Raw genomic sequence first — 12,844 nt, 5'->3', positions numbered from 1 at the left:
CACCTGGACCCAATTTCCTCCTTCCTGCCTCCTCCCATCTCTGGGAAGCGCCCCTGGGCTGCCCTGCCAATTTCCGAAGACTTCTCCCCAAGGAAGCCATCTCTGTCTTCCCCCACCCCCACCCCAGGTCTCCTATCCCTTCTTGGAACACTCCAGCTCCTCTCCCTCAGCCCCCCACACAGAGAATCACTTGGACCATCCACTCGTTTTCCATTTGGTTCCTGGCTGAACATTGGGTACCCCTGGCCAGATTGTGAGTTCCCTTCCCCAGGGCCGTTATCACATCATGTGCTCTCCTCTCCCCCAACAGTGCCTGGCAGGGAGGAGCCCAGAGTCAGAGTTGCCCATGCTTCAGGAACTGAACCTTGCTGCTCAGAGGCCTGGAGCCAGCATCATTGTTCAAGCTTTGGAGGTCACCTACCCCTCATTTTAGGTGAAGAAACCTGAAGGTGCAGGGAGGGGAAGGGACTTGCCCAAGGTCACCCAGAGGCCAGGCCAGGACTCAAACCCAAGTCTTCTGACTGTCAGATCCAAGCTGCTAACACTGTACCTGGATCAAGTTTCTTATCCTCCAGGTCCTCATTTTCAGACAGAAGACCAAAATAGTGTCCAATACTATATCATCAGAACCTGGGGGTTAATTCTACCTCAAATGCCACACCTGGAAAAGTCTCAAAGAGATTGTTAGCCCAACCTCCCCCCACCACCCCCATTTTATAGGCAAACAAACCGAGACCTCCTCAAGGTCACACAGAATCAGGCTAGAGATGAGATTGGATTCCATGTTAAGTTCATTGAAGATTAGGTATCACCAATTCATTCATTCAACAAAGATGTTTTTGAGAGTATAATAATGCCAGACTCTATGCTAGGTGCTAAGAATGTAAGGGTGAAAAAGACAGTCATAGCTGGAAGGGACATGAGGGGGCTCCTGGGTACAGGAAATGTTCTGCATCAAAATGTTCTGCAAGGGTGTGTTCAGTTTGTGAAAAATCATAAAGCATTTTGATATGTGGACTCTTCTGAATGTATATTTCAGTAAGAAGTTTTTAAAAAAGACAGTCACAAACATGGAGGTTGTAGAGCTACAGTAGAGATGTAAATAATTACACAAATAATTGTTTAATTACAATTGTGACAAGCACTACAATAAAGTAGAGGGCGCTATGGGCTGCGGAGTAGGAGGACCTAATCTATCTGGGAGTAATCAAGGAAGGCTTCTCAAAGGAGGTGAGATATAAGCTGACCTATTGAGAATGAGTAGGAATTAACAGAGTGGGAATGATTCTCCACCCCTACCTCACACAGCACAAAAACTATTTTGAGATGAATCATGGTCCTAAATGTGAAAGCTAACACTATAAAACTTCTGGAAGAAAATACATGACAATATCTCCACAATCTTGGGATAGGCCAAGAGGCCAAGATTTCTTAGGCATCAAAAGCACCAAACATAAAAAAATTATCAGGGGATGGGAAAAAGCAAACAAAACAGAGAAAACAGAATGTATGAAGGTCCAGAGGAAAGAAGAGGCAAGATGTGTTGGCATATCTGAGAAAAAGGCCAGAAGAAGCACAGGTGGGGGAGAATGAAGTGAAAGACATTCCGAGAGGAGGAAGGGGCCAGGTCACCAAGGGTTTTTTATGTTGGGTTAGGAGCTGGGAGTTTATCCTGAGGGTACTAGGCAATCATAGTAGGGTTTTTTTTTTCTTTTTGTATGTGCAGTGGGGGATGTGTGTGGGTGGGTATAGGAACAGTAATTGAAGCAAGAGTTGGGGATAATGTGACTTTAACCTGGATCTATAAGGACACAGCAAAATCAAGTATCACTCTTTAATATGCCCAATATTGCAAGGTGTTGCCCACACAGGAGAATAAAAGGAAACACTCTCCTCTCTCCCTGATCATCAAACAGACAAGGCCCAGCTTGGATTCTGCTTCCTTGCAATTTAAGATGTAGTTTTACAACTTGAGAAGTCACTTAATCCAGGATGAGGTGGGGCACTGCAGGCGGGGACTTGGGCAGTGAGGTCCTGTCCTGCCAGGCCCAGCTCTGGTCTTGGAGCTGGAGTCTGCCAGCTCCCACTCACACCCCAGTTCCTGCGATAGCCTCACCTCACCTGTGCTCAGTACCTGGACCTCTTCATCTCCTCTTCCTTCTCCTTCTCCCTTGGATGACTGAAAAGTCCTGCCAGGAAGAAAGCGCCCAGAGTCAGGAGTTTCCCACTCACACACGCCAACATACCCCATGCCAGAGCTTCAGGGACTCAGGCAACCAGCTCCCAGCAGAGACGAGCTGTCTCATCACTCCGGCCCTTTCTGTGAAAGGTGCTCAAGAAAGGCACTAAAAGTGGGGACCCCATTCAATTCAACCTCCATTTATTGAGCACCTGCTGCTTGCCAGGCACTCTGCTAGAGTTAAGAAGGACACTGTGCCTATTCTTCAGGAACTCTTGGGGTAAGAGGGAAAGAGAATACGCAACAATATTATAAGTGCTTTATAGAGGTGCAAAGTGCAAGTGAGTATAGAAAGTGAGACTGATTTTACTTGGGGAACAGATTATGAATATCAAGGAAAATTTCCTCTCAGTGGTGACATTTGAGCTGCGTCATAAAAAACAAGACTGACAGTGAGAAATGTTCTCTGTGGTAGAGGAAAGTGTAAGAATTATAGTGACTATTGGGAATGTCAGGTACTGTGCTCGACATCCTTATGTATTCATTTAAGTTTTACAATGACTCTGTGAAGTACATATTATAATTATGCCCATTTTCCAGATATAGTAACTGAGGTGCAGAGAGGGGAACTGATTTGTTTACAATCTCCCACAGTTGGTAAGTGGCAGAATCGAGACTTGGACCCAGATCTGTCTGCTTCCATGCTCTTAACTTCTGCTGAATAGAGTGGCTTGAACAAAGGACATGGGCAGGAGGTGAGGCTGGAGGGGTGAAGGCAGGGGTTGGGCGTTCGAAGCCTTGGTGAGGAGTGTGGGCTTTATCCAGAGAGCCATGGAAAGTTCATTAGTGGGGGAAGAGGCAGAGAAGGATGGTACCCACGTTTAGCTTTCTGTTTTCAGAGGCCCACTTTGAAGGGGGAGAAATCAGAGACAGAGAAACGTGTGCAGGAGCTGTTGCAAAAATCTAAGACAAAGATGGGAATAGAGGTATGGAGAAGAGGGGTGCGCCAGGGAGAAACAAAGCAAAGCCTGAGGACTGACTGGCTCTGGCTAATGAAATGGAAGGAGGAGTCAAAGATGATGTCACAGGGAAATGCAAATTAAAAACACAATGAGATATCACCTCACACCAGTTAGGATGGCCAGCATCAAAAAGACTAAGAACAACAAATGCTGGCGAGGATGCGGAGAAAGCAGAACCCTCCTACACTGCTGGTGGGAATGTAAGCTAGTTCAACCATTGTGGAAAGCAGTATGGAGGTTCCTCAAAAAACTGAAAATAGAAATACCATTTGACCCAGGAATTCCACTCCTAGGAATTTACCCTAAGAATGCAGCAGCCCAGTTTGACAAAGACATATGCACCCCTGTGTTTATCACAGCACTATTTACAGTAGCCAAGATATGGAAGCAACCTAAGTGTCTATCAGTAGATGAATGGATAAAAATGTGGTACATGTACACAATGGAATACTATTCAGCCATAAGAAACAAATCCTACCATTTGCAACAACATGGATAGAGCTGGAGGATATTATGCTCAGTGAAATAAGCCAGGCAGAGAAATGCAAGTGCCAAATGATTTCCCTCATTTGTGGAGTATAACAAAGCAAAACTGAAGGAACAAAACAGGAGCGGACTCACAGACTCCAAGAAGGGACTAGTGGTCACCAAAAGGGAGGGGTGTGGGAGGGTGGGTGGGGAGGAATGGACGAGGGGGTTGAGGAGGTGTGGGGGGGTATGGGGAAGACAGTGTAGCACAGAGAAGGCAAATAGTGGATCTGTGGCATCTTACTACACTGATGGACAGTGACTGCAATGGGGTGTGGGGGGGACTTGATAATATGGGTGAAAGTAGTAATCATATTGTTTTTCATGTGAAACCTTCATAAGAATGTATATCAATAATACCTTAATAAAAAAAAAAGATGATATCCCAGGTTTTTGGCCTACATGCTCCAGAAGGAAACCCAATAATTGGTCTTTAACAATATATTGGGTCTTCATATCAACTACTCTTCAATAAAAAACACAGAAACAATATATTGGGCACCCCCTCACCCCACCATGGCTCAGCTCCACACAAGTTACCTGTAAAACTCACTCCTGGAAGGTGCTTTATTCTTCTCCAAATACTCACATGTATTCATCACCTGTTCATTCACCCAATATATATATGGAGCAGCTACAGTGTTCCAGACATTCCGGGAACTGGGGATAGGCAGGGAACAAGCTGAACCTGCCTTATTAATGGCATAATGTTTACAGCCTGGGGTCTGGATTTGAATCCTGGCTCAACTTCTTTGTGCTAAATCCTGGCTCAGCCTCTGACTTGCTGTTTCTTCAGGTAAATTACAGAACCTTTCTCTCATTGTCTTGGTTTGCTCATCTGTAAACTGGGGGAATTAACAATAACTGCCACAGGGATTAAGTGGGTGAATACATACATGTAGAGTCTGGGCATGGGGAAGCAGTTGTCAGCTATTATTATTACAGAGTTCACATTTTAGTGGGGAGACAGATCCAATTACACAATTAATTATTTAATTACAGCAGCGATAAATATCCTGAAGGAGCAGCACAGTCTGGAGGTGAGAGAAGGCTCCCAGACAAAGGGATGGTCCCGCCTGGCTGGACTGAGTTGGGGCTGGTCAGCGGAGGCATGAACTGGGAGAGGCATTTGAGGCAGAGCCCTCTCTGAGACAGCAGACCTGCAGGCACATGGAGGTGCCAAGAGGTCTGTATTTCTGTAACTTTACCTCTTTGGAGCCTCAAAACAGTGCTGAGAAGTAGGTCAGGCAGATACTTTGCCCCCATTTTCCAGAAAAGACACTAAGGCCCAGAGAGGAACAGTGATGTAACTGATCCATGGCCAAGCCTCCTGGTCGTTGCTCTGCTCCCACTGATCCAGGGGCCTGGAGGGGACAGGCCTGAGAAGAGGCCTTTGTCCCTTTGCCCGCTGGGGTGGGAGCCACAGGAGCTGAGACCGCAGCTGGCCACCAGCAGCTGTGACGGCCAGAGCTGCATTCCTTCCCTGCCAGCAGAGCAAGTCCAGGCTCATGGCAGGGGCCAGGAATGTTCTTTTTGTCTTAAAAAAAAAAAAGCACTTTAGTCAACATTAAGTTGTGACTTCAAACAGACACAGCTCCCAACTGTCCTCCCTAACCCTGGGTCTCTCCAACTCCCCAGGGTAAGCCCCCAGGCAGGCAAGTTTCTGGGAAGGAGAGTGAGGCCTGGACTTGGAGTCCAAAGGCTTTGTGGTGAGTCCTGGCGCAGCCTCTGACTTGCTGTGTGACCTCAGGCGGGTCACCAGCCCTCTCTGGGCCTGAGTAGTCTCTGAAAAACAGGGAAGGGAGGGTTGGATGACATCAGGTGGGGTGGCAAGCCCAGCAACCAGCTCCAGCCAGCTGCAGCAGCTCCGCTGCCCTTCAAGTCTGAGGCACTGGGGCCTCGGGGGTCCGGAAGCTGGGGACAGGCAGCCTTTCATCTCTGCTGGCCCAGGGTCGCTGCAGGTTGGCAGGCCCTACATCCCAGAGATCGCGTTTCAGGCTAGAAAGGGCCTTCCTGTGACCTCAGCCAGCTAGCCCTACCCCTGCCCACTCCTCCCCATTCTCATCAGAGGGAAGCAGGCAGCATCCCGCCCAAGGTCACTGGCCAGCAAGTGGCTGTCCTTCGGCCTGCCCTTCCCTCCCATCCGAGCCAGCCCCCACCAGCCTCCCACTGTAAAGCCTCAGGTCTCCTGGGCCATTAGGAATCTGCCAGGCGAGGCGTGGTCTTTTTCCTCTCTCTTGTTTCTTGGCTTGTTTTCCCGGTTCTCCAACAGCCGCCTCCTGCAAAAGCCTCCGGGTGCGTGTACAGGAACATTTTTCTTTAAAAAAAAGAAAGAGAGAGAGAAAATGCGACCACAGTTTGGGTAAAAAACCAACCACCTCTAATCCTTGCCTGTAACCTCTGGCTCCTCAGCAGGGTTGGCTCCAACCGCTAGAAGGAAGGCCCTGCTGGGTTGAGGCCTGGGCTTGTCACTGCCTGCCCCCTCCCCACCACCTCTGTTCTCCTTCAGGGTTTGGACTGACCTCTGGAGCCAGGAGGTCAGGGCTGAGAAAGTATGGGGGGCTGATGGGGTGGGCTGGGGCCTCTGCCCCTCTGCCCACCTGGCCACCTACTAAGGAGGTTACAAGATCAGGATTTTCACCCCTATCCCATTGCCTCTACTCTTGCTTTATGCCTTTATTCTTCTATCTTATGACTCATTGGTCTCTCCACTGCAAATACTCTGCAAGTTCCCTGAGCGCCATATCCCCATTTCCCTGCTTCATTGCCCAGCACAAGGCTTGGCTTTTTTTGCGTGTGAAAGTTAAGCACTTTCATACTCCAAGCCTCTTTTCCATTCAGTCCCATCTGTGGCGGTGGGGAGGTAGGCGCTCAATGTCTGTCACCTCTTGCTCTGTCTGTAGAACCCTGGGTCAGTGCTTAAAGCATAGTAGATATTGTAGATAGGGTATCTATCAAATGAATTAATTCAAACCATAAATAGGTCTCTAGAAGTACTCAGAGTAATCTCGCCAATGGGACTTTTGATTATGGTACATCTTGGTTAAAACCCTTTAGAGTTTTCCCAACACCCTTAGAATCCAGTCCAATTCTCCATCCCCACCTCTTCCCACTCACCAGCCCTCATCAAAGGACTTCCTGTTTCCCCACCTGCCTTCTTTTCTCTTGCCTCTGGGCCTTTCCAGGTGAATTTCTCTCTGCCTGCCCCACCTTTCTCCACCTCCCGCCTGGCTGACTCTCTCTGGCCTGCCACCTTTCCAGATTGCCCAATGAGCAGAGCAAGCCTGTATTTAGAGCATCAGCAAATCAGGGGCTTATAATAATACAATGTTTGACAATTAAAAAAAAACATTTAAATACTGTTCATGGGCAACATCAGAACTTTATTAGAGTTCCTTACTCGTATTATTTTATATTTAGTATTGTTTTTATGTTGAATTTATATATGGGTTGGTGTGGTGGTAGGTGATGTAATCTGGCTCTGAGCCTTAAGTCTCAGCCTAAACATCAACTACTCCAGGAAGCCTTCACTGACTGCTCAGTAGGTTTAGGTCTCTGTTTGATAATCCCAAAGCCTCTCTCATTTTTCTTTAAAATGGATATTTTTGCTTTACTTGTTAATTTCCAATCCACCCCTCCCAAAAGTCTATAAACTCCCCGAGGGCCCAGTTAATATCTTCCTACCTCTATACCTGCCATACCCAGCACAGGGCCTGGCATAGAACTGACCCCATAGTAACAGACATGTTACTCTCTAGCCTTTATTCGTCACTGCTCATCATATTCTATGTCCCCAGCTTTATAACTCTGTCTGGGGAACTCCGACTCACTCTTCAAGATCCCACTCAAATGACCCCACCTCTGTAAACTTACCCTAATCTCCTACTTAAGTCCTATGTTTCTGTGGGCTCACAGCTACTGCACCAGTTAGTCTCCCTCTTTTACTGTAATTTTTATGTATGGGTCTGGGTCTTTTCTCTCACCAGATGGGAAGCCATTCAGCCACTCAAGAGCAGAGACTGGGTGGATTGATCTCTTGGTCCCCAGTGCCCTGCATCAGCCTGGTCAGAGCAAATAACAATATAAGCATGTTAAATGAATAGACTAGAAGATGTCACCCAGGGGGGGAAGATCAGGCAGGATTTTGACAACAGAAGCAAAGAGAATAGCACATACTTACTGAAGATATAGATTCAGTACAGATAAAAAATCATCATCATCATCATTGTAACTATCACTGAACATGCCATAGTGTGTCAGGCGAAAACAGAAATTAAGCTCTCCCTTTTACTGCCTGTGCAATCTTGGGCAAGTTATATAATCTCTCTGTGCCTCAGTTTCCTGACTGTAAAATAGGGATAGTAATGGTATCTACCTTATCTGGAATTAAATAGGCTAATACATGCAAGGTGCCGAGAGCTGTGCCAGGCACACATAGGCACAGTGTGTGTTTGCTATCGTTGTTATTATTTCCATTGCTGAGCACTTTGGTCATGCCAGGTACTTTCATCTGGCATCTCAGTCCCTACAGCAGCCTGAGAGGGAGGGATTGTTACGTGCTTTCACAATGGAATGAGGTGTAAGTGGCAGGAATGGAATTTGAACCCACATCTCTCTGGCCTGCACCCTACCCATATTCCTTGGCTGTGGCACCTGCCTGCAGGAGGGGGGGAGGAAGAGAAGATGGCACAGTGGGAAGACAGGGAGGCTTCACAGAGCTGGGGCCTCTGGATCAGAGCAGCAGCGTTTTTCTAGAGCTTTCATTTCTGTCTGCCTCTTCTGAACAGGTGAAAAACCCCACAGAGGGCCCTTCACTGAGTCCTCCCCCTTTTCCTCCTCCTTCCAGAGCTGCCTCATCCCCCACGCTGGGAGGGGGGAGGTCAGGCATGCAGCGTGGGAGATGCAGGGGAGGGGGGTGAAGAGGTGGGGGAGCATCACTTCAGATTCTTTCCCTCCAGCACCCCCTTTCCCCATCAAAAGTGCTCTGGGGAGGAGAGAGCATTCCAGGTGGAAGGAATGGCAAATGCACAGGCTGTGGATTAAGGATGTGGAGGCGGGGAAAGCTTATGAGCTTGTCTGGAACTGAGATTTGGGGCCCCCTGGGATTGCTCAGTGGAGAATAACTTGTTTGACCAGAGAGAGAGAGATGCAGTGGACCTGGCTGGAGACCATTCTGGGGGCTCTGAGCACAGTGCTGTCCACCCTCTTCCCCTAAAATGGGGGTAGCGTGAAGGGGTCAGGGTGTTCTTTGTCTTCTGCTTTGTTTCTCCCCCTAGAATCCCTTAGCCAACTGCACTCTGCCAGCTCTGAAATGGGCATGGGCTTATGGCTTTTTATGCATTTTCTCATTGTTTTCTCTCTCTAGCTCTACAAGATCAGTATTCTCTCCGTTTTACAGATGAAAAAACTGAGGCCCAGCCAAGTTATAAAACTTGCCCAAGTTCACACAGGCAGATCTGGAATTCGAACACAGGACTATTTGCCATTTTGCTTGCTACACTGGTTTAGGCTGCTTTCGCAGAGTGCTTGCCATACCCATAGCAATGAAAAGGAACTCCTGTGCCGATGTTACTTTACGGTTTATGCAGGCCTTATTTTTTCTGCTCCTCGAAACAACTTTATAGGCATAGCTATCATATTTCACAGATAAGGAAACTGAGTCTCAGAGGTGGGGGTGTGACGTGGCCAAAATTACAGAACCATTAAATGGTAAAGGGGGGCCTCCAATCCAGTTTCTCTGACTCTAAATGTCTTTTTGCTTCCCCTAGCAGAGTTAGAGGGTCTGCTCCCTGCACTTATCATTCTCAGGGACAGGGAACAGGCAGGGGATACCTTTCAGAATTGGTGGGAAAGGAATGGGTCTTGTCTCCAGAGCCAGGGACTTGATACAGACTGAATACTTTCACCCCTCCAGGTGATAACTAACTCCTTGGGTAGAAGAGGGAGGGGCTCATCTCCCAAGAGCAGCAAGTCCTCTTAGGTTCTGAGGTTAGGTTTTAAATTCCAGCTGTGCTGCTGATTGGGTAGCCTCCGGCAAGTCACTTAACATCTCTGTGCTTCCTTCATCTCATTTGTAAAATGACTATAACAGGACCTAACTTGTAGGATTGCTATGAGGACATATGAATTAATGCATGTACAGCACTAAGCACATGCTGGCACATAGTAAATCCTCAGTATTAGTGCTGTTCATATAACTATTAAACACACAACATCACCTTCCTGAAAACCTGTCTGTATCCATTGTTTAAAAGGAGAAAGTAAGGCTCCCATTGGCAGACAACCTTCAAGCAAAGCCCCACAGTCTTACCTAGTACACATTGTAACTGCTGATGATCAGTAATAGTAATTATTATTGAAGTTAGGATTTAACAACTGCCTACTCTGTTCTAAGGGCCTCACATTTATTACCTCATGTAGTCTTCACCACTCTGGGAAAAATAAACATTCTAAATCCCATTTTATGGATAAGAGAAGTGAAGTCACCTGCCCACGGTCACACTGCTAGGCAGGGGTAGGTATGATATGAAAGTAGGCTTGCCTGGCTCCAATGTCTCCCATGACAAATTAAGGTCAGATGATACTTGCCCAGTGCTTACATTGCTCTCTTCCAAATGCCTCTGCTGGATCTGCCGCTCAGGCTCACCTCCCTCTGTGCTGGGAAGACCAAGCACTATTTAGGGAATGCCTTCTGTTTGTCAGAATGTTTTATACATATTTCCATATTGAATCCTCATGCCCACTTTATGACCCTCTTATCAGTATCCCCATTTCTCAGAAAAGTAGCTGAGGCACGGAGAGGTGTGGTAGTTGCTCAAGGTACAGGCCAAGGATGGCAGAGCCCAGATTCCAGCCCAGGTAGTTGGTCTCAAAGTTTGCATTCCTTCAGGGACTATCTGAGAAGTACAGAGACCCTTGAAAATAGCTCTACTTTTAAAGCCAGGTTCCTTTCCCTGTAATGTTTCATTTGTTTAGGCCCTGTGCTTGAGCTCTGCCCTCCCTCCCCATTGCCACTATCCCCGAAGGCCCAGATGCCTTCCCTTTCTCTTTGCCTGCGACTTGTCTAACCACTGACTTCCTCCATGAGGAAGCTCCATGAGGGCCTGAGTCTGTTTTGTTCACATTGTAGCTGCACCACTGGCAGGCTGCCCTATACATGGTCAGTGCTTAATAATTTTTTGTTGAATGGATGAATCCATGAATGAATAACTATGATGCATTTTACACACATGACTCATTAATTCCATAATTAACTAATTTACTCCTCACAACTGTCCTGTTGTCCCCATTTTAGAGAAGATGTAGGTGAGACTCAGAAAGTGGTAGAAATTGGCTTCAATCTCAGATTAGTCTGACCCCAAAGCCACTGACCTCTGCATAGCACCTGTTGTTTCCCAGCACCCAATAGCCACAGACAGATTTAAATAGTCATTGGTTGTCAGACCACAGGTCCCAATTTGAGCTTGGAGGTCACTGACTCAGAGGCACTGGGACTCCAGTCGGCACTGCCCACTTGGTGGTCTCTGCCCTTCTAAGGTCTTAGGCTGCCCCGTCTCCCACTCCCTTCTTGGCGTTCTTCCCTTCCAGGGAGGGGAAAGAACTAGGAATTGCAGCTAAGGCAGCCCTTCAGGGAAAAACAATCCTGCAGTGAAAAGCGCCCTGTTCGGAGAGCAGAGAGACCTGGATTTAAGTTCTGGCATGGAGGCTGCTTCACTGAGGGCTCACAGTGGCGTCACTGCCTTTCTCAGAGCTTCTTTGTCCTCGTTTGGGATTCTGTCTGGGTTGCTGACCCACCTGGCATTCCTCTCACCTCCTGATTTCTAGGACCTGAGAAACAGCCTGTGAGCACCTCTAGGGTCATTTTCCCCCAGGAGCCTTGGTGATTAACAATATCTCGGGGAAGCCTGTGTCAAAATCTGTGGTGACCAGAGAGATGGCCTCGAGACCCTCCCAGGAATGCCAAGGGGTTAGTGGGAAGGGGTCTTTCCCAGAGGATACCAGGCTTGGAAAGGAGAAATACAGGAATGGAAGTCAAAAGATACAGGTTTAAGTCCCAGGGTTTTTCAAATTCTCTGGGTGACCCCAGGATTAAGGCAGGGTGTTTTCAGTTTTCTCTTCTGCAAAACGGGGACACTATGCGCCCTACACAGTTACGCTAGAGAACTATGTGAGGCATCTTTGCTAACTTGTGAATTTGTCACATTGATATCCAACTGGAACCCTTTATAATCAACAAGATGCACATAAACCCACTCATGCATGAATCCTCAACAAACACTCTACAAGGCAGACATGACTGCTCCTATTTTGCAGAGGGACAACCTGAGATCCAGACAAGTTCAGGAGCTAAGGTCGCACAGTAAGGTGGTGGCTGAACCAGGTCACCTGACAGGGGCATTCATTTCGAAACCAGTTCCCAGTCCCAGGACCCCTGGGCCCGCCCAGGATCCGTCCTTCACCCCCTGACTCACTCTCCCCACCCTACACCCTACTTATGGCTGGGCTTGAGACCGGAGGGAAGAGACAAAACTATCCGCAATTTAAGGGGTGTCCACAGAAAGTTCATGAGCTTGGCTCCTTCCTTTCACCAAAAAAACTGGGTCTTTGAACTCTAAAAGAATTTGACTTTCAATACACTTTCTATGAGTCTTTACGCTTCCTTCGGTGGGATTTTCCTACCTTGAATTTAGGAGTTGATTTAGTTTTGTGTCCACCCCCATCTTACTTGGTTTGCTCCCCCCGACCCTCCCCGGGCCCGTCCCCCACCCGCCGCTGTTTACTCCGATTGCGGAAGTAGATTGGGTGGAGCTCCCGGGACAGTACGTCTTTTGCGTAGCTGTTTAACTGGCATTCATTTAGGCCAATGGAATGCCAGGAAGCTCAAGGCGGGTAGAGCAGAGAGCCAATCAGGGCCGTTGGTGGGGTGTGGCTGCCTTCCAGGGCGGGGAATCGCGTAATGGCGGACGCGGGCCGGGCGAGCGCGGCTGGGGGCGTAGCGCACTGAGGGGGGTCCGCCTGGGTGGCAGCCCGGGAGGCTGGCTGGAGGAAGAGACCCCGTGCGGAGAAGGGCTGCCGGCTGGCCCTTCTGTAGCTGAGTGCGTCCGCGCGAGACCAG

At 48.1% G+C, this 12,844-nt stretch overlaps 1 protein-coding gene and 1 long non-coding RNA gene across 2 annotated transcripts in view; one reads left to right on the top strand and one right to left on the bottom strand.

The window, feature by feature from the left end:
- Positions 1 to 5,270: 5,270 nt before the first annotated feature.
- LOC140848657 (uncharacterized) lies at positions 5,271 to 10,375 on the bottom strand. The gene is made up of 3 exons (XR_012129752.1): positions 10,329 to 10,375; positions 7,713 to 7,790; positions 5,271 to 6,046 (listed from the first exon to the last, which is right to left on the bottom strand). It is a non-coding gene; the product is annotated as an uncharacterized lncRNA (long non-coding RNA).
- Positions 10,376 to 12,650: 2,275 nt separating this feature from the next.
- The window catches only part of WASF2 (WASP family member 2), a 66,549-nt gene continuing 66,355 nt past the window's right edge, over positions 12,651 to 12,844 (top strand). Inside the window, exon 1 of the mRNA XM_017675326.3 lies at positions 12,651 to 12,844. The gene's annotated coding sequence lies outside the window, so the exon portion shown is untranslated.

This window comes from Manis javanica, chromosome 4 (assembly GCF_040802235.1).
Source record: "Manis javanica isolate MJ-LG chromosome 4, MJ_LKY, whole genome shotgun sequence".
Taxonomy (NCBI): domain Eukaryota; kingdom Metazoa; phylum Chordata; class Mammalia; order Pholidota; family Manidae; genus Manis; species Manis javanica.
The sequence above is the reverse complement of the archived record's forward strand: the minus strand, read 5'-3'. Positions and strand labels throughout refer to the sequence as shown.